Source organism: Papio anubis, chromosome 13, assembly GCF_008728515.1.
Source record: "Papio anubis isolate 15944 chromosome 13, Panubis1.0, whole genome shotgun sequence".
Lineage (NCBI taxonomy): Eukaryota > Metazoa > Chordata > Mammalia > Primates > Cercopithecidae > Papio > Papio anubis.
The window spans coordinates 61,523,515-61,550,111 of NC_044988.1; the positions used below are offsets into that span (position 1 = coordinate 61,523,515).

A 26,597-nucleotide genomic window follows, 5' to 3' on the forward strand; every position below is an offset into this window, starting at 1 on the left:
AAACACTTGTCCCCAATATTTCATTCAATTCAGGTCTCTTAAATGTCACCTTATGACAGAGACCTTCTCAGACTACCTTATGCAGAATGGCCTCCTGCCTGAATCTGCTTAACCTGCTTGTTTTGTTTTTTTGTTTGTTTGTTTTGAGATGAAGTCTTGCTCTTGTCCCTCAGGCTGGAGTGCAATGGTGCAATCTTGGCTCACTGAAACCTCCGCCTCCCGGATTCAAGCAATTCTCCTGCCTCAGCCTCCCGAGTAGCTGGGATTACAGGCACCTGCCATCATGCTGGGCTAATCTTTTGTATTTTTAGTAGAGACGGGGTTTCATCGTTGGCCAGGCTGGTCTCGAACCTCAGGTGATCTGCCCGCCTCGGCCTCCCAAAGTGCTGGGATTACAGGTATGAGCCACCGTGCCCAGCCTTAACCTGCTTGATTTTTTTCAGAGTGGGTATCAACTACCCAACATTATGCATTTCTTTTCTGTTGTCTTGCCTCCCTCATTAGAAGATTAGCTTCATGAGAACGGGAAATTTCTCTCTTGTTCACTACTGTATCTTCAGCCCCTAAAACTGAGCCTGGCACGTACTTGGCGCTCAATCGATATTCTTTTGGGTTTTTTTCTTTGTTTGTTTGTTTTTTGAGGCAGAGTCTCACTCTGTCGCCCAGGCTGGAGTGCAGTGGTGTGATCTCAGCTTACTGTAAGCTCCGCCTCCCAGGTTCAAGCCATTCTCCTGCCTCAACCTCCCAAGTAGCTGGGACTACAGGCGCCTGCCACCATGCCCGGCTAATTTTTTTTTATTTTTAGTAAAGATGGGGTTTCACCGTGTTAGCCAGGATGGTCTCGATCTCCTGACCTCGTGATCCACCCGCCTCAGCCTCCCAAAGTGCTGGGATTACAGTTGTGAGCCACCGCACCTGGCTGATATTTGTTAAAATACTTTTTAAATACCATGATCATCTTGATGTGGGAAGGGGAAAAGGGAAAAAATATTGCTAACTTAGTTCAGAACATAAAGTGGAGTTCTCTAAGGAGTTGGTAAAGGTGAAGCTGACCCCAGCACCCTGTGTTTAGGGGTAAAGTCAGCCTGGCCCATGAGTGAGGGTGGGTCAGATTAGTTCCACAACTGAAAATTAAGTGGAAGGGGAAATGGGGATGTCTTCCACTGGTATAGATGATGGCCAGGAGATAGGACTGCAGGGGGTATTAGGAATCACAGACCTGTCCCAGGACACTCTGTGGCCAGAAATCGAGGAAAAGGAACAACACTTGCTGATTGCCTATCCCTCAGGAACTTGCAGAGTCCACTGAGGCCTGAGCACTAGTCTCAGCAGCCCCTGATCCACAGGCAACTAGAATTAGTAAATTACAAATAATACAGATGGCCCAGAAACCTTTGGGACAACATTATCTAGCAGTCCAGACATGAACTGGTGCTGGTGAGACAGACCCAGACAACCTTCCTCCCCACTGTCTCCAGCTCTTTTCCACTCGACTTCGTCAGGTGAAAAATTAATCCCATCCAGTGAGACAAATGGAGGAGGAAGTTGCAGTGCTGATTGGCCAAAAGCTGGCAAGGGGGCTTGGCTGTTGGCCCATCCATGTGCTCATCTGCCCAGAATCACCAGCTCCCTGCCTCTCCCTGCAGCTGGCCTTCCTCTGCCCTCCCCTGGCGCCCTCTTCTGCACCTGTCAGGTTACATTTCTGTTTTTACCCTCATGGATCAGAAGGGCATCAAATAGTGCCTGGCACATAGTAGACAGTTATTTCAGTCATCTATTGCAGTGTAACACCTACCCCAAAACTTAGTGTTTTAAAACAACACTTTCTTGCAGTTTTGCAGTTGACTGGGCAGCTTTGGTTCACATGGTGTCAGCTGAGGCACTGGTACAGTTGGAAGTTCCAAAATGGCTTCACTCATGTGCATGGTAGTTGGTGCTGGCTGGGGGCTGGAAGCTCAGAATGGGTTGGGTCATGGGGCTTTCATTCTCCACTTGGACCTCTCCACAAAGGACTCTCCATGTGGCTGCGTGGGTTTCCTCACAAACTAGAGGAAGCATTCCAAAAAGGAGCACGTCAAAAACACAGAAGATGCGGATCCCTTAAAGCCCAGCCGTAGCATCACTTCTAGGGCATTCTTTTGCTTAAAACAAGTTTATAGGGCAGTCCAGATTCAAGGGGAGTAAAACTGTCTCTGCCTCTTGTTTTTTCTTTTTTTTTGGATTAGATCTTCCTTTGTCAACCAGCCTGTAGTACAGTGGTGTGATCGTAGCTCACTGTAACCTCAAACTCCTGGGCTCAAGTGATTCTCCTGCCTCAGCCTCCCGAGTAGCTGGGACTACAGGGATGCGCCTCCATGTCAAGCTAATTTTTAAATTTTTAGTAGAGATGTGGTGTTGCGATATTGCTCAGGCTAGTCTCGAACTCCTGAGCTCACGCAGTCCTCCTGCTTTGGCCTCCCAAAGTGCTGAGATTACCAGCATGAGCCATTTCACCTGACCAACTCCATCTCTTGATGGGAGGAGGGGCAAAGAATTGTCAGGCACCTTTAATCCACAGTAGTTTGCCCAATGGCCACAAATTATGTAGATTCTTCCCACAGGTAAAATACATTAGTGTCTTCCTAAGATCCCCCAAAGGTTCGACTAATTAAGACTTCAGGTCCAAAGTATTATCTAAATCAGATCCAGGTGTTACTGACCAAAGAGCAAAAGCACTCACTGCCCACTGTTCTAGAAACCAATACTGTGACACCAGGTTTTTAAGAAAAGAAAAGCTTTATACTGCAGGTAGGCCAACAGGGAGATAGAAGAGTCCAGCTGAAATCTCCCTGTGGTGACTTTAGGTCTCCCTGGGCTGTCTCAAGTTTCCCTGGGCTGGCTTTAAGGTAGTGTTTTTATCAGAAAAATTTTTGGGGGTGGATTCTGAGATTAATAAGTAACTGGTGGAAGGAAAGGGGAGGTCTGGAACGTCCTCAGGCATGCACAATTATTTCTTCATGCCTCTTCATGAGTCACATGTGCAATTCAGGGGGATTTAGAATGTAACATGTGGTGGAAATTTGTGACACCAGAAAGCTCTTTCTGTGCAAGAGCCCAGTTGCCCTATTGGTTCCAACTAATTTCAGCCAGTTCTTTTATCTCAAGCAGAGGGAGTTTTGGCATTTCAGCACATTGATTCTTTTCTTATCTGCCATCCTGCAAACTCAGGAATTTGTTAGTCATTGGTTTCTTTAACTCTTTGGGACACAGTTTCACAGGTATATTCCTCAGGTTCAGGGACGGGAGGTATGGATAGCCGGGTGCAGTGGCTCACGCCTGTAATCCCAGCACTTTGGGAGGATGAGGTGGGAGGACCACTTGAGCCCAAGAGTTTGAGACCAGCCTGGGTAACATCTCTAAAAAATAAAGATAAGGCCGGGCGCGGTGGCTCACGCCTGTAATCCCAGCACTTTGGGAGGCCGAGGCAGGCGGATCATGAGGTCAGGAGATCGAGACCATTCTGGCTAACACGGTGAAACCCCGTCTCTACTAAAAATACAAAAAATTAGCCAGGCATGGTGGCGGGCGCCTGTAGTCCCAGCTACTCGGGAGGCTGAGGCAGGAGAATGGCGTAAACCCCCGGAGGCAGAGCTTGCAGTGAGCCGAGATCATGCCACTGCACTCCAACCTGGGCGACAGAGCGAGACTCTGTCTTAAAAAAAAAAAAAAAAAAAAGATAAAAGAGGGACCCGTGGATTATAAAGACAAATTACCTTATTCCTTTTTTTTTTCTCTCTCCCTTTTCCTGAGAAATTTAGTTAAAAAGTCACTAGGTAGGGTTGAGCAACATAAGAGTCCAAACAGCATAGACAGGGTGTCAAAGCCCAACCAGGATAGGGAGGGGTAAGGGAGTGGCGGGGAGGATAACAGCCCAGCAAAGAGGGTCAAAGCTTAGGAGAGTAAAAAGGTCCTCAGGACCTGAGCATGGTAGGAAGTCTCCTGTGAAGGGCAACTGAGTACGGGGTGTTGAAGCCAAGACGTGATGAAGAGAGTGTTGAACACAGGAACACTGATTAAAAAGTAAGTATATGGCCGGGCATGGTGGCTCACACCTGTAAACCCAGCACTTTGGGAGTCCAAGGCGGACAGATCACCTGAGGTCAGGAGTTAGAAACCAGCCTGGCCAACGTGGTGAAACTCCATCTCTACCAAAAATACAAAAAGTAGCTGGGCTGGGTGGCACATACCTGTAATCCACAGCTGCTTGGGAGGCTGAGGCAGAAGAATCACTTGAACCTGGGAGGCAGAGGTTGCAGTGAGCTGAGATTGTGCCATCGTACTCCAGCCTAGTCTACAGAATGAGACTCCGTCTCAAAAAAAAAAAAAAAAGTAACTATATATAGATGAGAGTTACCCAAGTTTCTGACAGTCAGAGGAGTTACAAATATAGACAGGGAAAAAACTAAACTGAATCCTTTGATACATTATTTAAAGTTGAGAAATTGGTGTGAATTCATGATTTTCGATATAGTGAAAAATGATGAAATAAGAATGGTGTGTGTGTGTGTGTGTGTATGCGTGTGTGTGTATTGTCTGGGAGCAGAAATTTTCCAAGGCCATGAGCACATCTAGCAGCCAAGTCTTGGTTTCTAAACACCATTCTCCAATAAAAGGACTTAGGTATTCTTGGAGAAAAGGCTGATTGCTGATTCCAGGGATTGGCTAGGAATATTACAAGATGAACTTGGAAAGTCTTGTGTCAGAAAGTGAGGAAGAACTCAAAGAATGATAAGATTATGTCAAAAAGGCACAGAAATCAGTTTGAAGGGGCTCCCATTGGCCAAATATAGAAAAATTTGATCATGAAAATAAATATTGATAGATACAATTTATTACCAGTTGAACAAAGTAAACCATGAGTCCATAGTGATATAAATAAGTGGAATTTGATGAGTAACAATATATTTACCTAATTGCAAATACTGCCTTAAGAAATACTAATAATTTTAATGGGAAACATTAGAGAAATCCAAATTGTGAGACATTCTAGAAAACAACCATCCTGAGGTCTTCCAGAATGTCAAGATAGTCAAAGATTGAGAAAATGTTCTCATTACAATTGAAGGAAAATAAAGAGAAATAACAACTAACTATCCTTTTCTTGGGGTTACACTACTGTCCAAAGAGCGTGTAGTGAGGGCAGTACTGCCAATGTCTACACAACACACCTGCATCAACTAGAGCTTTGCTTTAGCTTGGTGCAATTTTTGGAAAAATGAAAAACTGAAGGAAAAAAACTAAATGCAACATGTGATTCTAAAGTGGATCCTTCTATTATAAAGAATATTCTCTGGGCATGGTGGCTCACATCTGTAATCCTAGCACTTTGGGAGGCCGAGGCAGGCAGATCACCTGAGGTTAGGGGTTCAAGACCAGCCTGGCCAACATGGCGAAACACCGTCTCTACTAAAAATACAAAAATTAGCCAGGCGTGGTGGCATATGCCTGTAATCCTAGCTACTCAGGAGGCTGAGGCAGGATAATCACTTGAACCTGGGAGGTGGAGGTTGCAGTGAGCCGAGATTGTGCCACTGCCCTCCAGCCTGGGTAACAAGAATGTGACTCCGTCTCAAAAAAAAAAAAAAAATATATATATATATATATATGTATATTATTGGGGGCCAGGAGCAGTGGCTCATGCCTGTGATCCCAACACTTTGGGAGGCCCAGACAGGTGGACCACTTGAGGCTAGGAGTTCAAGACCAGTCTGACCAATGTGGTGAAACCCCATCTCTAGTAAAAATACAAAAATTAGCTGGGTATGGTGGTGTGCACCTGTAATCCCAGCTACTTGGGAAGCTGAGGCAGGAGAATCACTTGAACCTGGGAGGTGGAGGTTGCAGTGAGCCAATATCATGCCACTGCACTCCAGCCTGGACGACAGAGCAAGACTCTGTCCAAAAAAAAAAAAAAAATTATAATCTTATGGACCCATCATCCTATATGCTGTCCATTGTTGACTGAAATGTTGTTATGTGGCACATGATGGTATTTGAGAGTAAATTTCTCATGTATATAATTAAAGTCCTAGTGTGGTTCATGCCTCATGCCTATAATCCCAGCTCTTTGGGAGGCCAAGGCAGGAAGATCGCTTGAGGCCAGAAGTTTGAAACTAGCCTGGGTAACATAGCAAGACCCCTGTCTCTACGAAAATTTTAAAAAATTATCTAGACATGGTGGTGCATACCTGTAGTCCTAGCTATTCGGAAGGCTGAGGCAGGGAGATCATTTGAGCCCAGGAGTTTGAAGTTATAGTAAGCTATGATCAAGCCACTGTACTCCAGCCTGGATGACAGTAAGACCCTGTCACTAAAAAATAAAAATTAAGTTAAAAAAAGAATATTATTGGGATGACCAGTGAAACTGGGATGGGGACTAAGGATAAAATGATAATAATGTAGCCATGTTAACTTTCTGTGTTGATGATTATATTGTGGTTACACTGGAAATATACACAAAAGGGTTTTGGAGTAATAGGGCATCATATCAGAAATTTACTCTCAAGTACCATCATGTACCACATAACGCTTCAGTCAACAGTGGACAGCATATAGGATGATGGGTCCATAAGATGATAATAAAGCTGCCCTGTACAGGTATACTATTTTTTATATTTTACACTGTATTATTACTGTACCTTTTCTAGGTTTAGATATGTTTAGTTACACAGTTACCATTGTGTTACAGTTGCCTACAGTGTAGGCAGTAACAGTAACATGCTGTGCAGGTTTGTAGCCTAGGAGCAATAGGCCGTACCATATAACCTAGATGTATAGTGGGCTGTACTATCTAGATTTAGGCTCACTCTATGATGTTTGCACAATAACAAAATTGACTAACGACATATTTCTCAGAAAAAAATCCCCATGATTAAGCTGTATATGACTGTAGTCTAAAAAAATTATTTGTACTAAACTTGCAACTTCTCCTTAAGTGACTTTTTCCCCACACATCTAACATATAATGGAAATACAAGGACAAGAAAACCACAATAGACACTCCCATTTAGAATAGGAGATTAATAAGAGGCACATAGCAGTCATTAGCAAATCTGAGAACTAACCATGCACTTGTCACCAACTCCACCTGCTCCAGGGGCAGGGAATGTGATTCTCTGTGGCTCTTATCTCTACCCTTGGATGGAGCTCTTGGCTCCATCCTTTGAGTCATTCCTCCTTTTCCAAAAGAAATAGGCTTTGTTCACAGTCGTTAACTTGTTCAAGATGCTTCACTGGGTACCCAGTGTGCTCTTTTCATGTTGAACTATTGTCTGTTTTAGCTCAAGCCACTACTGCTTACACTGGTACAATTCTTGTAGGGGAAAAAACTGGACTTTCCATGAATTTTATTTTTAATCAAACCATACCCCCAAATCTCGAGATAAGCCCTTCCCTCCTTTAGGCTGTGAATTACAGTGCTGTGGACCAAACCTTTAAGACTCTTAGAAGCACTTTAGTCTACATGAGAGGTTTAGGAGGCACTGTTTTAAGTCTTTCTGAGATCTCAACAGTCTTACAACCATAAAAAAGAACAAAATTATGTCCTTTGCTGCAATATGGATGCAGCTGGAGGCCATTATCCTAAGCAAATTAATGCAGGAACAGAAAACCAAATACCACATGTTCTCACCAATAAGTGGGAGCTAAACATTGAGTACACACGACACAAAGGTGGGAACAATAGACTCTGGGGACTCCAACAGAGGTGGGGGGACAACAGTTGAAAAACTACCTATTGGGTACTACCTACTGGGTGATAGGATCAATAGAAGCCCAAACCTCAGCATCATGCAATATACTCATATAACAAACCTGAACCTGTACCCCTGAATCTAAATTTCTTTTTAAATTGCTACCCATATATTAGTATATGCCAATAATATACTAATAGAGTGCAAAAAATAACTAATATAACATTTGAGAAACAACAACAAAAGTCTTACAGCCACATCCTTGACCTTAAGTCCCCATTTTACAGGGAAGATCTTGGAATTAATATTCCCTCTAGGTTTTAATTTACTTTGAGCATTTTTTTTCTGGCTGTAGATAATGCCCTGGACCCTCTATAGTTTCTCAAAATTTTGCTTGAAACAAAATAGTTTCTTCTTCCTGTACTTTTTCACAGGCAGCTAAAGGGGATAAGTTGGCATTTTGAACATTTTGCCTAGAAATCTCCATACCAAGGCGGCAAGTTCAATTATTTTATCCGCGTTACTACGTTACCGCTATGTCACTTAGGTCCTGAATAACCTCCCAACAACTTCCTCACTGTGCTGTCATCCTCCTTCCTACACTTCAGGACTCTGAAGCTTCCTGATTCCAAAGTCAATGTTATATGTTTTAGTTTTTTGTTATGGAAGCTCCCCACTTCTGGGTGTTAATTTGTGTTAATTATCTATTGCAGGGGTTGGGAAACTAGTTTGCATGGCCAAACCTAGCCCACCATCTGTTTTGATAAGTGAAAATGCATTAGAACTCAGCCATGTTCTTTTGTTTGTGTATTTTCTATGGTAGTTTTCATACTGTGATGGCAAAGTTTAGTAGCAACAGAGATCATCTGGCCTGCAAAACCTAAAATATTGACTATGTGATCTTTTATGGAAAGTTTGCCAATGCCTGATTTATTGCTATGCAAAACAAAGCAACAAAAAAACTACTCAAAATGAATCTCTTAAAACAACAATTTATTATTTCTTACAATTATGTGTGTTACCCATTAACCCAATGGTTTTCTGCTTCACAGAGTGTTGGCTGGGGTGGTAGAAAGTCTGGAGGTACAAATGACCTCACCCACATGGCTGAAAGTTGGTGCTAGTTGCCAACTGGAAGCTCAGCTGGAACTGTTAGCCAGGTGTCTCACTTCTCCTCCTCTAGGTGGGCCCCCACAGAGTTGGTTGGGTCTCTTCACAGCTTTGCAGCTGGGTTCTCAGAAGGAGCATTCTGAATGCATAGGAGAGAACAGAATACTTTGTTGTTGTTGTTGTTGTTTTGAGACAGGGTCTCGCTCTGTTGCCCAGGCTGGAGTGCAGTGGTGTGTGATCTTGGCTCACTGCAACCTCCACCTCTTGGGCTCAGGTGATCCTCCTAACTCAGCCTCCTGACTAGTTGCTACTACAGGTGTGCACCACCCTGCCCAGCTAATTTTTGTATTTTTAGTAGATATGGGGTTTTGCCATGTTGCCCAGGCTGGTCTCAAACTCCTGGGGTCAAGTTTTCTACCCATCTCGGCCTCCCAACGTGCTGGGATTGCGGGCATGAGCCATTGTGCCTGGCCCAGAAGATCTCTTCAGGCCAAGCCTCAGAAGTTATACAGTGATACATAGCTACATTCTATTGGTCTGCATAAGTCACAGCACCAACCTAGGTTCAAGGGGAGAGGAAATAGACTCCACATATTGATAAGAGATGTAGGAAAGAATTTGTGGCTGTTTTTAATCCATCACAACACAAATAAACTGCCTGTCAGGATAGTATTACCATCTATATGAGTGCTCAACTATACTTGTTCTCATGACCCGAAGTGGGTCTGCTTCCTCCTCTCACCGCTTTATCCCAGCCTGTACAAAGGTGCCATAGCACTGGGTCCAGGCCCTGCTCAGTGACTTTGGTCATCCATTTCCAGCAACATCTATACCCAACATATATATCGAGACTGTAGACAGGATATATCTACAGTCTGCTGGGATGGGTTATTTGCCTCAAGGGCTGCTTTCTCAGATCCTAGAAAGGCCAACAGAAGCCTGGTAACTGCCTTCAATTGCTGTATCTTAAAATTGTTGGAATATCCCATAACTAATTGCTAATTAGTTATTGCCATAATAATGCTGCTTAGCAAATAACCACCAAATTGAAGTGCTGTACAATAATAAAGCATGTATTTCTCTCTCAGGTGTCCATGGATTGGCTGGGACAGCTCTGATTAAGGATGTAGTAGCTCTGTAGGTTGGCTAGGTTAGTCTATGCCATGTGTCTCTATGTCTTCTGTGATACCCACCAAGGGCATGTTTTTCACATGGCACAAGATGGGTGAGCAAAATGCCCCAATATTTCATAAGGCCTGTGGTTGGAGTGGTCACTTCCACCCACATTCTATCAACCAAAACAAGTTGGCCAACCCAACATTATCATCTTCTGCCTCTAGTGGGAGAAATTTCAAAGTTACATGGCAAAGGGACTGGATATAGGGAGTGGTAAAGAATTAGGAATAATGCAACCCTCCATGACTTTTTCTTTTTCTGGCGCTAGAATGGTGGTTGGGAATTGTGCTCCAGAACAATTCACAATTTGTAATATCTCTGGTCTCTTTTCCTCCAGTTTCCTGCTGTTCCCAGCCTGCACTATGGACTTCATCAGATTTCAGCATTAGAGAGAATATGGAAGGACATCAACCTAACTTCATCCAGTGAGGATTTCCACACACCATACACTCTCTGAGAGTTCTCCTGGCTTTGTGTGCACACCACCAGTGACAGGGAGCTCGCTATGTCATGAGGCTGCCTGCTCCCTTGTGGCTATCACTGACCCAACTATTAAGCCTTCTTATACAGACAGTCCCTGACTTGCCATTAGACTTACGACTTTTTGATTTTACAGTGGTGCAAAAACAATATGCATTCAGTAGAAACTGTATTTCAAATTTTGAATTTTGATCTTTTGCCAGGCTAGCAACATATGAAGGCCAACCTTTTGTTTTTAAAATAGGCTTTGTGTTAGATGCTTTTGCCCAACTATAGGTTAATGTAAATGTTCTGAGAATATTTAAGGAAGGCTAGGCTAAACTGTGATCTTTGGGAGCTTAGATATGTTAAGTGCATTTTCGACTTACAATATTTTCAACTTACGATGAGTTTATTGGGATGAAGCCCATTGTAAATAAAGGAACATCTGCATTAAGCTAAAATTCATGTCTATAACTTCGTCAGTAATATCAAGTCTGTTCCTCAGAGCCAGAGAATAAACTGAATCATTTTCCACATGATGGTCTTTCTGCTGTTTAAAGAGATCAGCCATGTACCTTCTCCCAAGCTGAAGACAACTCCTCACCAGGCTACCTATCAATTCTACCTTTTTTTAAAAAGAGATGGGGTCTCACTATGTTGCCTAGCCTGGTCTTGAACTCCGAGCTCAAGTGATCCTCCCACCTCAGCCTTCTGAGTAGCTGGGATTATAGCACACACCACCATGCCCAGCTCCATTTCCATTGTTCTTCATGCTTCCTTGTTAAGTTCCTTCCCTATCCTGATTATTATTCTTTGATTGAGCTTTGACTCCCTGGGCATTTAGTAGGGTCCATAACTGAATGCAGCATTCCAGCCAGGGTCTAAGCAACAGAATAGAGCAGGACCATCATCTCCGTAATGTCAAATATCATACTTTCATCAATGTCTTCTGAAACAATGGTTTTGACTATGAAAACAGTCAATTATAACACTGCTCTGCCATGGCCACCACTGCCCATGATTATTTAACACCACTGCTACAGGACCGTTCATGCTGCTGCTGCCTCCATGAATAATTTCTACACCACTCCTGCTCTTAGCATCGCTCCTAAGAATTCAGAGTCTTCAGTGGGAATGACTGAGCCAATTCACATGCTTGAGCCCTAGCTGCCAGGTAGGGGAGGAATGAATCTTCCCCTTTCTGCCTCCATGGTGGGAGCTAGGGCATTGCAGCCCTCCAGTACTACATACACTGGAAAATTCTTCCTAAATAAGATGGGGGATTGCATGCTGAGTGGACAAGTATAATGGCAAAGGTTCGCTCCAGTCATTTTAAAAAGTTCAATTTCCCTTTAATTGTACTATTATCCAACCCATATTTTCCTCTTTAGTCACAGGAATAATATGCCACAGATTGTAAAAGGCCGGCTCAGTTTGCCAACAGACTATCAAATGCAGCTCTGTGATCTGGCAGTTTAGGGACCTGTTAAAAAAGGAAATATGATAGTCTTTGCTCTGGCTTGTTCTGAGAAATCTCCACTTCCTTTACATCTTTAAAAGTCTATTCTTGGCCAGGCACAATGACTCACGCCTATAATCCCAGCACTCCAAGAGGTCGAGGCAGGAGGATTGCTTGAGCCCAGGAGTTCAAGATCAGCCTGGGCAACATAGTGAGACTTTGTCTCTATTAAAAATAAAAAAATTAGCCAGGCGTGGTGGTGGTATGTGTCTGTAGTCACAACTACTCATGAGGCTGAGGTGAGAGGATTGCCTAAGCCCAGGAGGTTGAGGTGGCAGTGAGATGTGATTGTACCACTGCATTCCAGCCTGGGGGGCAACAGAACAAGACCCTGTCTTACACATTACACACACACACACACACACACACACACACACACACACACTATTCTTAGATAAGAGTGTAGTTTGCAGAATCAACTTCTTCCTGTAATGGACAGGTATTGATTTTGTCTGCTTCCTCCTTAATATTACTCCTTCTCTTAGAGATTCCCACTCTTCCCTATGTGATTAGAAGAGGCTAACTATGGGGTCTCTATGGCCCAGGTGACTTATATCTGGCCAATCAGAACACTATACCCTTCTGGCCACAATTGATTGGTTCAGGGATCAACATATGGCCCAAGAAGGACTAATGAGCAATGTCCCTTCTTCTCCCAGGACTTCTGCTGCAAATGTTGAGTAAAAGACTTTTCCTTTCATCTGGAATGGCCAGTCTGGAGTTAGCAAGGGTGCTATATTAGTTTCCAAGGACTCCTCTAACAAATTGTTACAGACTTCGTGGCTTAAAACAACAGAAATTGATTCTCTTACAGTTCTGGAGGCTAAAAGTCCAAAATATCAAGGTGTCAGCAGGGACATGCTTCTTCTTTTTCTTTTCTTTTCTTTTCTTTTTTTTTTTTTTTTTTGAGATAGGGTCTCACTCTGTCACCCTTCCTAGTAGCTGGTATCACAGGCATATGCACCATGCCCAGCTAATTTTTTAAAAAAATGTTTGTGGAGACGAGGTCTTACTCTGTTGCCCAGGCTGGACATGCTCCTTCTGAAAGCTCTAAGGAAGAATTCTTTCTTGCCTCTTCTAGCTTCTGGTGGCTCGCAGCCATCCTTGACATTCCTTGGCTTGTAGTGGCATCATTCTAATCTCTGCCTCCATCTTCACATGGCCTTCTCTCTGCCTATGATTTTCTCCTGTTGATGTGTCCTCTCCTCTTGTAAGTAAACCAATCACTACACTTAGGGCTCACCCTAATCCAGTATGACCCCATCTTGACTTAACTAATTGCATCTGCAAAGACTGTTTCCAAATAAGCTCAATTCTGAGGTTTCGGATAGAAATGAATTTTGGAGGTACGCTATCTATCTCATTACAGCCATTATGTGGAAAGAGCCTGTCTGAGAATTAAGCCAACAAGGAAGCTAGAGGGTTGCGCCCTGGTGTGCTGTATCAGACTCCCCCTGGGCTGACCAGTTATGTGACCTGGTGAATTACTCCTCCCTTTTTCCCCCCATAAGCTGATTTGAAGTGACAGAAAGAAACTGATTACCACTCCTCCTTTTGCAAAATTAGAAAAGCATTTACACATGACTAATGTTCCAAACTTCTCCCCACTGTATTCATCCTCCAAAAGTCTCTGACAAGGATTGAGCAATTTCATTTGGAAATTCTCTTAGTGCCTTAGATTTACTTCATTTGGCTAGGAAACTAACTTATTTTGAGAAGCGAGATGATCTCTTACAATGTCTTCAACCATTCCTTTCTTATAATTTTTATTGTGGAAAATTTTAAAAATATACAAAAATAGAGAAAATAGTGTAAGTCTCCAAGTTCCCATCACCTCACTTCAAAAAAATCAGTATTTAGCCATGTTTATTTCATCTATACCCCCAACTTCCCTCCACCTCCTGCAGGATTAGTTTAAAGCAAAATTCAGATAACGTGTACAGTAGTACCTGCTTATCTGTTGCTTTCTGATGTCTCAGTTACTGGAGGTTAACCGTGGCCTAAAATATTAAATGGAAAATTTCAGAAATAAAAAATTCATAAGTTTTAAATTGCACACTGCTCTGAATGGTGTGATGAAATATTGCCCCATTCCTTGCCATCCTACCGAGGACATGAATCATCCCTTTTTCCAGCTTATCCATACTGTGTACCTTTCCTGCTTATTAGATAGTTACCCATTAGTAGCTATCTGTTTTGGTTATCAAACAGATAACCAAATTTTGGTTATCAAATAAAAAAACATAGGATGTATGTAGGGTTCAATACAATCTGCAGTTTCCAGCATCCACTGGGGGTCTGAGAACACATACCCAAGGATAAGGGTGGACTATTGTAATTAATTTACCCTCTTCAACCACTATCCTGAGCTTAAAATTCGCTCATAACTGCATTTGATAAGCTCTGTTGCCTGCAAGACAAAGCAAGGTACTTTACACATAGGAAGTGGACAATTGAGGTTTGCTAAATAGAGTCCTTGCTCTCAGAATTTTCAATCTAATAAGAGAGAAAAGACAAGAACCTCCTCCAGGTGCTCACCAAACTTTAATGTGAATCACCTGGGGAGCAGTTAAAAATGCAGATTCTGCTCAAGTAGGTAGGAACTGCATTCTGGAGTTCCAACAAGCTCTTGGGCAATACCAGTGCTGCTGATCCATGGATCACACTTTGAGCTGCAAGGCCCTAAACCATCATGCAAAGGAGATAATGATTGAGTGCTGTATAAGGTAGAGATAATGGGCCACACTGTTTAAGACCTGGCTTGTTAAGTAGCTTACCACAGTTATCCAAATTAATTTTTTAAATATTCCAGAGTGAAACTAACATCGAGCCAACCACCAGGGAGCCACAAAAGAAATTTTATAAACTCTGGGAAGAGAAGGCACAGTTACCTACCAGCTCAGGAAACATATATGACAGACAGCAAACATGTCTAGCCAACTCAGGGCGACTCCTTTCTCCACAAACTTGCCCCTCTTTAGGAAGGGTCCTGTGTAGCCATGTCGGTACTGCTTGCTCCCAGCACCCAGCCACAGCTGTCTGAGCCAGGGGTGAGCATCTGACCCAAGTTGGTCTAATCAGATGATTTCTCCTGAGAATTTAGATTTGAGATTCCGGAAAGCTAGTCGGCCCCTGGGTGTGGCTGGAATTGAGATGATGTAAACATTCCACCTTCTGCCAATGCACAGAGAAGCAAAGAAAGCTGAGAGAACGAAACAGACCACAGAAAGAGAAGTGGACATAGAAATGAAAGAGAAATGCCCACGTTCCTGAGGCTTCCTTGCCCCCATTCTGGTCTTTCCTGAAGCCTATTAGCATTTGGTTTCTGTGCCTTAGAACTCAATCCCCTTATATTAAAAATCTTCCAAGTGTTGCACCAGTGAGTTTCAGATCTTCAAAAGCAAAGAGACTGGCTGGGCGCAGTGACTCACGCCTGTAATCCCAGCACTTTGGGAAACTGAGATGGGCAGGTCACTTGAGGTAAGGAGTTCGAGACCAGCCTGGCTAACATGGTGAAACCCCGTCTCTACTAAAAGTACAGAAATTGGCCGGGGGCGGTGGTGGGCACCTGTAGTCCCAGCTACTCAGGAAGCTGAGGCATGAAGATCGCTTTAACCTGGGAGGTGGAGGTTGCGGTGAGCCGAGATTGGGCCACTGCACTCTCCAGCCTGGGCGACAGAGTGAGACTCTTTGTCTCAAACAAACAAACAAAAAGGAAAGAAACTGAGAAATAAACACAGTTCTACAACAAGCAGGACGAAGTCAGAGAGGAAGAGAAGGGTAAGAGCCTAGAAATGCAGGTCAGTGTGGGTCCCCCAGGTGGGTAGGTAGGAGACAGGCTATTCCTGATAGGAATGAAGTTTCAGGAACCAGCAAAGAAATGTCCTTTCTGCAGGCAGAGTGGAAGCCACCTGGTTCATGCTCCCTGCCTGTCTGGAGAGCCTTACCTGGGAATTCCCCTCAGCCTTCCTGTTTGTGTGGGATCAGCCATGCCAGAATGCACCTTGTTCCAGTCAAGCTCTGGGGCCATGGTAGCCCTGCTTTCCTGCCACCTGTGGTCACAGCCTGGCCCTCCCAAGTGACTTGGGGAGCTGTTCCCAGCTGGCTGCCACTCTGCCATTTCCCTAATCAGCATGCCACTCCCCAGGTCCCCAGCCTGGGGATGTGTGGCTTGGCTGAGCTGCAGGTGGGTCCTGAAGTCCATGGCGATGATCTGTGCCTGGTCCTTTTGTTCCAGGTAGACGACCAACTTGTCCTGCCTTTTCCAGGACCATCCTAGTTTTAAAACAAAAAGTCCCAAATCCCAAGAACCCTCTCAGTTCTGGGGAAACTGGTAGGGTTAGTCACTCTAATTATAGAGCCCCCAGGTCCTCAGTGGAAACTGCCTGAGCATTGTGCCCTGAAGATAGCATCCCAACCCTGAGGACCCCAGACCTCCAAACCCTACCCTCTTAAGGATTCCCACACAACTAGATATTCCTGAAACCCCCATATCTCTCCATAGGCCTGTGTGCAATATGAGTCAGATTAGATTCTGAAGCCTCCCAGTCTTGAACTGGGTGACCTGGGCATGTTGTCTAACTTCACAGTGTCTTATCTGGAAAGTAATACCAAAATAGCACATGTGCCTCATGGGATCATGGGAGTATTGCCTGGGAATTCCCCTTGGCTTCCTGATTGTATTAGGACCAGCCATATGCCAGAAGGCACCTTGTTCCCATCAAGCTCTGGGGCCACAGAGTCCCTGCCAGCTGAGGCTATAGTCTGGCCCTATAGAAAGTTTTATTCTCTCAGCTTTAATTTTTAAAATATTCTGACCATATAAAAGTCAGCAGTTACTTTCACACCCTTACCCTAATCTAGTCATTGCCTCCTCCTTCCCATGGCCCACCTCCCGCTCTGTTGGGTACATGTCAGAGCACCAGTGATATGACCCAGTTTCTGCACAGGCAGTGGGAGGACCCAGGCTGCCTGCAGAGGCTTCACCTAGTCCTTCCTCTCTCTGGCCGTAGATCAGGGCCCGACTTCTGTAATCTCCAGGCTGAATCCCTGCAGGGGAAAGCTCATGGAGCTAGTTTGAAGGGCCTAGCAGGAAAGGGGCTGTCAAAGGACTTCAGTCACTTGGCCAGCCCTCTGATATGAGCAGAGGACCCTGTGTCTCTGGTCCCCATGTTCTTACACCTGTCAGCAAGAAGTTCCAGGCCAGGAGGGACTGTCCCCTAAGAACCCTGCAAATACGGAAGAGGCATGAGCACGTTTTGTGCATGCACAGTGCGGGCAGCTGATGGAGTCCTTGCAGCCAGCTCTCCCACCTGACAATTGTCACATGGGGGTGAGGGCTGTCTGCTCACAAAGGCAACCTGGCCCACATAGATTTCTTAATCGCTGTTCACCACAGAGAGGTGTATACACTAATGCGGGCATTGTATGTCCCAATGACAGCAAATCCCAAAGCCCTGGTGCTGGGTTTCAGGCCCTCTACGGAGAAAACCCCAGGAGTGCATGGAAGTCTCACCACCTCTTCTATACCAGCCACACTGAGTTGGCTCTTAAAGGCCTCTTGTGACTGTACTTTCTCTCATCTTTCCCCACTTTGATAAACGTCCTGGGATTAGCCCTTCTGTGTTCATTAGATGCGCAATTTGTGTCTGTCTGAAAAGCTACGTCTGAATACTATTTGGCATGAACTGAAGAAATGTGATCTGCTGCGTTCCCCTCTAGCCAAATCTCTGGAGCTAGCCCGCCTCCTGCCAGCAGGGCCTACAGCTCTTCAGCGGGGTCTGGCAGCCTCACACGTTTGCTGAAGGGAGTGGTTGCACGCAGGAAGGTGGAGGAGGTGCCTGGGGTGGGACCAGGAACCCAGAGAAACAGAGGCAAAGCACCTTAGCAAATTGGCCAATAGATCTAGAGCCCCTATAATAATTTAGGGACATCACAGATGCCTGTAGTGGGCCCCAAACCCTAGGGACAGGAAAAGCAGGTCCCCCACGCAGCTCAGGAGCCTGACTGGTTACCTGAGCCCAGTGTCCTGGGTATAAACTGCAGCAGAGGTGATTCGAGAGAGTCCAGGGGGTAGCATTCCAGATCCCAGGTCTGGGAGGGATTCGTGTTGAGCTCTTGAGACGTGTGTGTTTCTGTATGATGAAATAGGAGAGAATGGGTAGTAGGGTTGGGGAGGGCGGTAGAATAAGCTATACTGAGGCTATTCAAATGTTTCCTGACTCCATCAGCACAGGTCCTGGAATTGGGAAGCCAGAGCTTGCAGCTATGGCAATCAAGGGCCCAGTTAAAATATGCTGAGGAGCGTAGGGGAAGATAGAATTTAGTTGGTATGGATGTGGGTGTGTCAACAACTTTCCCTAGCCCATATTCTCCAACCCAAGCCTTCTGCTGTGACCCCCTCAGCACTCTCCCTGCTCCTCTCTTAGGGCCACATCACTTCTCCTTGTATCTCATCACTCATGTCTTCGTCTTCTCTCCACCTCTTCCCGACCCTCCCCAAGTCAGGGATCCCAAGGCAGGACACCAACCTTTTGTTCCTGAGACTGAGCATTGAACTGGCCACCAATGAGGCATCAATAATGGTTTCCTGAATAAAGGAATAAATGAGAGAGGCTGGGAATTCAAACTTCAGTGGCCACAGGTTCACAAGAAGATGGCAAATGACAGATTAGACAGAGGTAACAATGCAGGAGATCAGCTCAGGAGTGAAAACACCATCCTCAGAGTGCACTGGGCAAAGGAGTAGGTAAAGCCAGCTCATGACAGGAACTCGGGCATTTCAGCAGCCAGAATCCATCTGATGAATGGCAAATGGTGTTTCACATTGTTCCAAATAGTCAGCAAACAGCTTTTGAATCCCTACTTTGTACCATACTCCATAGGATGCCATCTGTTTCCACAAACAGAAGAAAAATATGTGCACTCCTAAAAAGGTAGGAGCCATCTGTGCTCTAACAGAGGTGTACAGAGAGGGTTATACAGATTCAGAAAGGAAGAAGTTAATTTCACCTGGAGAAGCAAGAAAGGTTCCTGGGGATGGGGGTGATGTTAGACCTGAACCTGGAACAAGGTCTGCAAATGCATCCCAAGTGTGCTGTTTCCCCTACACACACACACAATCTGTGTGTCTATGGTGGATTTTTGCAAACTGATCCTTTTACTTTTTACTCTTTAGACTTGTGGGTGAGGTTTGTGAATGGAGAACAGTGGATGGTGTGGCTGAGAAAATAGGTTGAAGCAAACCTGGATTAGGATTTTGTCAGGCTAAGGAATGTGGGCTCAGGCCTGCAGAGGGAGAGGGACTTGCATAGCTGTGTTCAGGAAGACATTCTGGCAGCAGCGCACAGGGAGGGCTCGGGTGGAAGACAGGCAGACCAGTCAGATGTCTGTCCCAGGCAACAAGTGACGAGGCTTCCTCGGAGCTCCTGCCACACTTGGCTGAAACATCTGTTCAACACTCATCCCACTGTCTCTCTTGGAGCTGCCTTTTGACAGCATGACAGCCCCACAAGCCTGCGGGTTCCCCACACACCAAAAGACAGCAGGAACTGTTTGTGGTCCCAGGCCTGACATGGTTCTTGGCAGGTGCTCATTATATATTTGTGGAGTTACTGAATAGGGCAGTGAAAAAAGCACAAGAGGCATACAGAGAAGGGCACCGATTTCCGGGATAACATCCTGTTTAGCAAGCGCAGTTCCCAAGGCCTGGGCATTGACACAGCTGTCTTTTGGTGTGTGTGGAGAAGTAGAGGCATGTGCAGGCAGCTCAGGCGGAGCAGGAGCCACAGCTCCCTCCAGTTGGAGTGGGAACTACTGTCATTCTATGTGTGTGTGTGTGCATGTGTATGTGTGTCTCAGAGACGGGCTTGGACAAAGTGTTTGGCTCTTCAGAGAGACCTGGACAGACAGATGGGAGACTTCGTGACTTACTATCCTAAGATGTCTTAAGAGGTATATTAAAACTCTCCTTTTTTTGTTTTGTTTTTTCATGAGACAGGGGGTCTCACTATGTTGCTCAGGCTGGATTCGAACTGCTGGGCTAAAGCGATCCTCCCACTTCAGCCTCCCAAGCAGCTGGGGTTCAGGCACATGCCATTGCACCCAGCAAAAGCTCTTTTTTGGTTGCAAATGAGTAGAAACTCAACACAAGCAAGCTTAGGGAAATTTGGATATTTATTGGCTGGCCCATAGGATGCATTTGCGGGTAGCTGGAACCAGCAATTTCAACAATGCCAGACTCTAGCATCTGCTTGTCTCTCCACCCATTAGCCTCATTCTTGCAGCCTGGCTTCCTCAAGGCTGGAAACACGGCAGCCAGTAGCCTGGGTCTCACATTTGAGAGCTTCCTCACCCAAGAGGCACCAAAAGCTTCCTTTCTCAAGTCCCAATGTCAAAAGTCCCAGGAAAGGACTCTGGTTGACTCTCCTTGTGTCAGGGACCTGCCCTTGGCCTAGGACTAAGAACAGTAGATAAAGAAGCAGGGTCATGTAAGAAGGAAATATCTTCCACCAAAGCCTCATTATTGGGGTGGGGAAAGGAGCATTTTCCAAAGGCCTCTGTCCTTTACTTATGTTAATTTGCAAAACTCCAATGGGTATTACCATTGTAATCTTTATTATCCTTGAGAATTATTACCTCAGAAAACCAAGGCACAGAGAAGGTTAAGCAACTGCCATAGATCACCCAATTAGTAAATGACTAGAACTTTTTTTTTTTTTTTGAGATGGAGTCTTACTCTGTCACCCAGGCTGAAGTGCAATGGTGCAATCTCGGCTTACTGCAACCTCTGTCTCCCGGATTCAAGCCATTCTCCTGACTCAGCCTCCAAAGTAGCTGGGATTACAGACATGCGCCACCACACCCAGCTAACTTTTGTATTTTTAGTAGAGTCGGGTTTTCATCATGTTGGCTAGGCTGGTCTTGAACTCCTGACCTCAGGTGTTCCACCTGCCTTGGCCTCCCAAAGTGCTGGGATTACAGGCGTGAGCCATCGCGCCTGGCCAAATGGCTAGGGTTTGATAAATGGCTAGCTAATAAATGGTTAGGCATTGATGGAGTTCGGAGTTGAATTCATTCAATTGAGCTTCCCCTATATCTTCCTGTTGTGTTATAGTGCCTATTCACTATGGGAGGGAAAAAAGCAAGGTGCAGGGATGTGAGGAAGGGACAAAGATAATTCTCCTAGAAAAATACAAGGGCTGGACTGAGGAGCCTGTGGGAAGTGATTGATTCAGTGTCACCAGGGGAATCAGGAATAAGAAACCCCACCACCCATCAATCTCATTGGAGAGATCTGAAAAGGGAAATTTCTTGCAAACTTCATCCTTCTTCCATCTTAACTTACTTAAAGTAAAATTTGATGAAGCCAAGAAAAGCAAATAAAAGAACAATGAGGTCCCATTTTCACCTATTAAAAATTTAAGCAGGAAGGTAATAGTCGTGCTGGCAGGGGTGGGGAAATGGCTTGCTTCTAAATGGCTGGTGACAAGATAAAGTGGTCCAACATGTGAAAAACTATTTGATCATGAGGGTTAAGAGCTACAAAAACTTTCTTTACCTTTGACCCAGTAATCTTACCTTTTAGAAACAACTCCTGGAGTCACAAAATAAAATGCAATTAGTGTCGCGTGCAAGAGATACATCTAAAACAGTGTTCCTCAGAAAGAGCGAAAGTAAAAGGACAGGAAAAAATAGAAAACAAAAATAAATGCTGTACATGCAAATACATGCAGCAAGAAAACAGAGGTTACTGCCAGGCGCGGTGGCTCACACCTATAATCCCAGTACTTTGGGAGGCCAAGGCGGGCAGATCACCTGAGGTCAGGAATTCAAGACCAGCCTGGCCAACATGGAGAAACCCCGTCTCTACTAAAAATACAAAATTAGCTGGGTGTTGTGGCGCACGCCTCTAATCCCAGCTACTTGGGAGGCTGAGGCAGGAGAATCGTTTGAACCCGGGAGGTGGAGGTTGCAGTGAGCCGAGATTGTACCATTGCACTCCAGCCTGGGCAACAAGAGTGAAACTCTGTCTCAGAAAAAAAAAAAAGAAAAAGAAAACAGAGCTTACAATGTTAATATCAGACATGGCTGAATTCACCAAAAAAAAAGAAAAATCAGAAAACAAGGCCGGGCGCGGTGGCTCAAGCCTGTAATCCCAGCACTTTGGGAGGCCGAGACGGGCGGATCACAAGGTCAGGAGATCGAGACCATCCTGGCTAACATGGTGAAACCCCGTCTCTACTAAAAATACAAAAAACTAGCCGGGCGAGGTGGCGGGCGCCTGTAGTCCCAGCTACTCGGGAGGCTGAGGCAGGAGAATGGCGTAAACCCGGGAGGCGGAGCTTGCAGTGAGCTGAGATCCGGCCACTGCACTCCAGCCTGGGCGACAGAGCGAGACTCCGTCTCAAAAAAAAAAAAAAAAAAAAAAAAAAGAAAACAAGACACAGAAGAACACCTTGTAATGATAAAAGCTGAAAGCTATGATGAAGATGTTATGCATTTTTATGCATAAAATAATATAGCATCAGAATTCATAAAGCAAAATATGGGAAATACATGGAGAAATAGATATATAATAATGGAAGGAAATTTTAATTCATTTCTCTTAGCCCATGACTCATCAGTAAACCACACAGTAAGTAAGGCTATAGATGACTTGATTTGTTAATTAACAAGGTAGATTGAATTAAAATATATTAAACTTCAAGGTCAGGCTTGGTGGCTCTGGCCTGTAACCCCAGCACTTTGGGAGGCTGAGGTGGGTGGATTGCTTGAGCCCAGGAGTTTGAGACCAGCCTGGGAAACATGGTGAAACCCTGTTCTACAAAAAAATACAAAAATTAGCTGGGCATGGTGGCACCACTGTGCCGTGACACCCTCAGGGGGTCTACATGGGCAGCAGCAACTCCATATCCTTTGGTGTGTTTTTCCTCCTGCACCTGGCAGATGGCACCCTTCATGCCTGATAACTTAATCAACTAATTCATTAATCCGTGACAGACCTGTCAACAATTACAAAAATAGCTCTAGAGAAACATGCAAAAATGCAGTGAGGGCCCAGGAAGAGGAGCATCTAAGCCTCACTGGCTTGGAGCTGGACTTTGAGTGAGTAGGAAAATGACTTGGGGCTGAAGAAAGATAAAGGAGTTTAGAGTAGAGCTTGAGGCCCCTGCAGCTTCTTGTAAGGCTGAACCACTATTTTCCCCAAGGCCATGCCCAGTGGCTGGAACACAGCAACTATGAACCTCCTCTAGAGGGTTCTCTGCAAATCCTCCTCTCTGCCTCAGCCTTCCCAGCCTTAAATCATTGGTCAGAGCTTTTTCCCTAAGGAGCACTGAGATTTGCCAGAGTCCTAGAGTGAGCAGTAATGGAGCAGAAATTAGGAGCCAAATGAGTTATAGTCCTAGCTTTTCTATTCTTAACTCCTGGGCTTTTATGGAGCTCTTAGGGTTGAGCTGCATTTTAAAAGCCCACACATGGAACACATGGTAGGTATAAGTGACTCACCATTAGAAAAAATTAAGTTAGGGCCCCAAGTCATGGCTGACACTAGAATAAATTCCAGATGGCTTAAAGATTTGAATGTAAAACATGAAATCGTAAAAATAGTAAAATAAGAAAATAGGTGAATATTTATAATTTTGGAAGGGAGGGAGAGTACAGAAGATCATTTTAAGTTTAACACCAAAGGCAGATAAGAAAGAAAAGATTGACAGCAGTGCAAAAAAAGTCCTGCACCAGAAGGCTATTTCAAAAGTGCAAAAATAAAAGTAGAAATAGAGTTAAGAAAGAACTGTACCCTAATGTTAGAGTTATTGGATACAAAGAAAAGAGGGACTTGGGCTACTTATTGGGGTGGTTAATTGAGCAACCGTATCTAGAGTATTTGTGTCAACTATCCCCTTACTTCTGACACTTGTACTAATCAGCCAGCTGCAGTGGAGATTTTCTCCACACCAAGCCAGCGAATGCCCCAGTAAGAAACTGGATATGCTCAAAGACACGACGGGTTCTCTTCTTCCCGACATACATCCCCCATGTATTTGTCCAATCAACACATTCTTCTTCCCACAAAGTTACTTTCTTTTTTTTTTCCTTTTTCTTTTTCTAGTTAGAGACAGTATCTCACTATGTTGTCCAGGTTGGTCTCAAACTCCTGAGCTCAAGTGATCCTCCTGTCTCAGCTTCCTTAGTAGCTGAGATTATGAGCACACTACTGGCCCAGAACCTCCCACAAAATTATGACATTCAGGCTCAGGAAACAGAACAGATGAGAACAGGAATGCACTAGATTCATACAGTGACTCATACCTGTAATCCCAGCATTATTGTAATCCCTCATAGCTGTAATTCCAGCACTTTGGGAGGCTAAGATAGGAGGGCCACTTAAGCCTGGGATGTCGAGGCTGCCGTGAGCCATGATTATGTCACTGCACTCCAGCCTGGGTAACAGAGTAAGACCCTGTCTCAAAATAATAATAATAATAATAATGCACAATTTAAAAATGAACAAACAGATTGGGCACAGTGGCTACCACTTGTAATTCCAGTACTTTAGGAGGCCGAGGTGGGCGGACCACAAGGTCAGGAGATCGAGACCATCCTGGCTAACACAGTGAAACCCTGTCTCTACGAAAAAAAAAAAAAAAAAAAAAAAAATTAGCCGGGCTTGGTGGCATGCACCTGTAGTCCCAGCTACTCAGGAGGCTGAGGCAGCAGAAATGCTTGAACTCGAAAGGCAAAGGTTGTGGTGAGCCAAGATCGCACCACCGCACTCCAGCCTGGCAACAAAGCGTTACTCCGTCTCAAAAACAAAAACAAAAGCAAAAAACACAAATATCTAGAGTTACTAAGCGATTGAGTAAAATTAACACTGTGAAACAGAGCCATCAAAATCCATCTGTAGGCCGGGTGCAGTGGCTCACACTTGTAATCCCAGCACTTTGGGAAGCCAAGGTGGGAGGATCGCTTGAGCTCAGGAGTTTGCAACCAGCCTGGGCAACATAGGGAGATCCCATTTTTACAATTCTTTTTTTTTTTTTAATTAGCCAGGTGTGGTGGCACACACCTCTAGTCTCAGCTATTCAGGAGGCTGAAGTAGAAGGGTCACTTGATCTCAGGAGTTTGAGACTGCAGTGAGCCACAGTCTCACCACTGCACTCTAGTCTGGGCGACAGAGTGAGACCCTGTCTCAAAAATGAAAAATTAAAAATCCACTGTGGGAAACCAGAATATGCCATCCCAAAACATGCCACTTTGATGTAAGGATTATTTTGAGTTGAAGGCCCTTGAGAAGATTTACAAAGATAAAGACCCGCTGTATCAGGAAAGACAAAAGTTAACCACCAGAGACAACTTTAGAGCTTAACAACCTGGAGATGGCACCAAAGGAATCTACATAGCAAGCTCTACTGAATAGCCTGTAACTGCCATTTATTTGCTGTTCCACAATTTGCTGCCCTTAGAAAGTCAATGTCCTTGTCCCTTGTCTTGCCACTTCTCTAAAAATTACTGTTCTTTGCTGAAGATGCTATATGAGCTGGAATTCCAAGCCATCTCTTTGAGGCCTGTTCATTCCCTGGGTATTTCCCATGTGTATATGAAATATACATGCTAATACACTCATTTGTTTTTCTCTTGTTAATCTGTCTTTTGTTATAGGGGTTCATTCCAACTAAGAATTTATAAGAGTTGCTGAAAAAATTAATTTTAGTTCCCTACGCTGCCATCTGAAAAACAAACACCTAAGAATGAGAATTAATGAGTATTTACAGAGCAAGGCTTTAGATTAAGCATAGTTAATATCTCGACAAGATATGTGAAAAGATATTTCATTTACTAAAAGGAATTAAGCCAGGCATGGTAGCTCACACCTATCATCCTAGCACTTTGGGAGGCCAAGGTAGGAGGATTGCTTGAGTCTGGGAGTTTGAGACCAGCCTGGGCAACATAGCAAGACTCTATCTCTACAAAAAAATTTAAAAATTATCTGGGTGTGGTGGTGTGTGCCTGTAGTTCCAACTAGTCAGGAGGCTGAGGTAGAAGGATCCCTGGAGCCCAGGAGTTTGAGGTTGCAGTGAGCTCTGATCTTGCCACTGCACTTCAGCCTAGGTCACAGAGCGAGATCCTGTCTCAAAATAAATTAAAAAATAGAATGAACTAAATATTGATTTAGAATTCAGTTTCCCAAATAAAAATTCAAAGGTCTTAATAACAAAATAGATACAGCTGAAGAGTGAAAAATAGAGTTGAAAGATCAAGCAGCTAGGAAATTCAGGAGACTAAAAAACAGCCAGGTGTGGTGGCTCACTCCTGTAATCCCAACACTTTGGGAGTCTGAGGCGGGCGGATCACCTGAGGCCGGAAGTTCAAGACCAGCCTGGCCAACATGGCAAAACTGTCTCACTAAAAATTAAAATTAGCTAGGCATGGTGGTGCATTCCTGTAACCCCAGCTACTTGGGAGGCTGAGGCATGAGAATTGCTTGAACCCGGGAGGCGGAGGTTGCAGTGAGCCAAGATTGCACCACTACACTCCAGCCTATCTCAAAAAAAAAAAAAAGAAATTCTTATAAAATGTAGTTCGAAAGAACAGAGGTG

At 44.5% G+C, this 26,597-nt stretch overlaps 1 long non-coding RNA gene and 1 other non-coding gene across 2 annotated transcripts; both read left to right on the forward strand.

Annotated features, from left to right (window-relative positions):
* Positions 1-3,706: 3,706 nt before the first annotated feature.
* LOC103878246 lies at positions 3,707-10,939 on the forward strand. Its single transcript, XR_004177908.1, has 2 exons — positions 3,707-4,059; positions 10,354-10,939. It is a non-coding gene; the product is annotated as an uncharacterized LOC103878246 (long non-coding RNA).
* Positions 5,129-5,254, forward strand: LOC116270165. Its single transcript, XR_004178091.1, has one exon. It is a non-coding gene; the product is annotated as a U4atac minor spliceosomal RNA (small nuclear RNA).
* Positions 10,940-26,597: the final 15,658 nt, after the last annotated feature.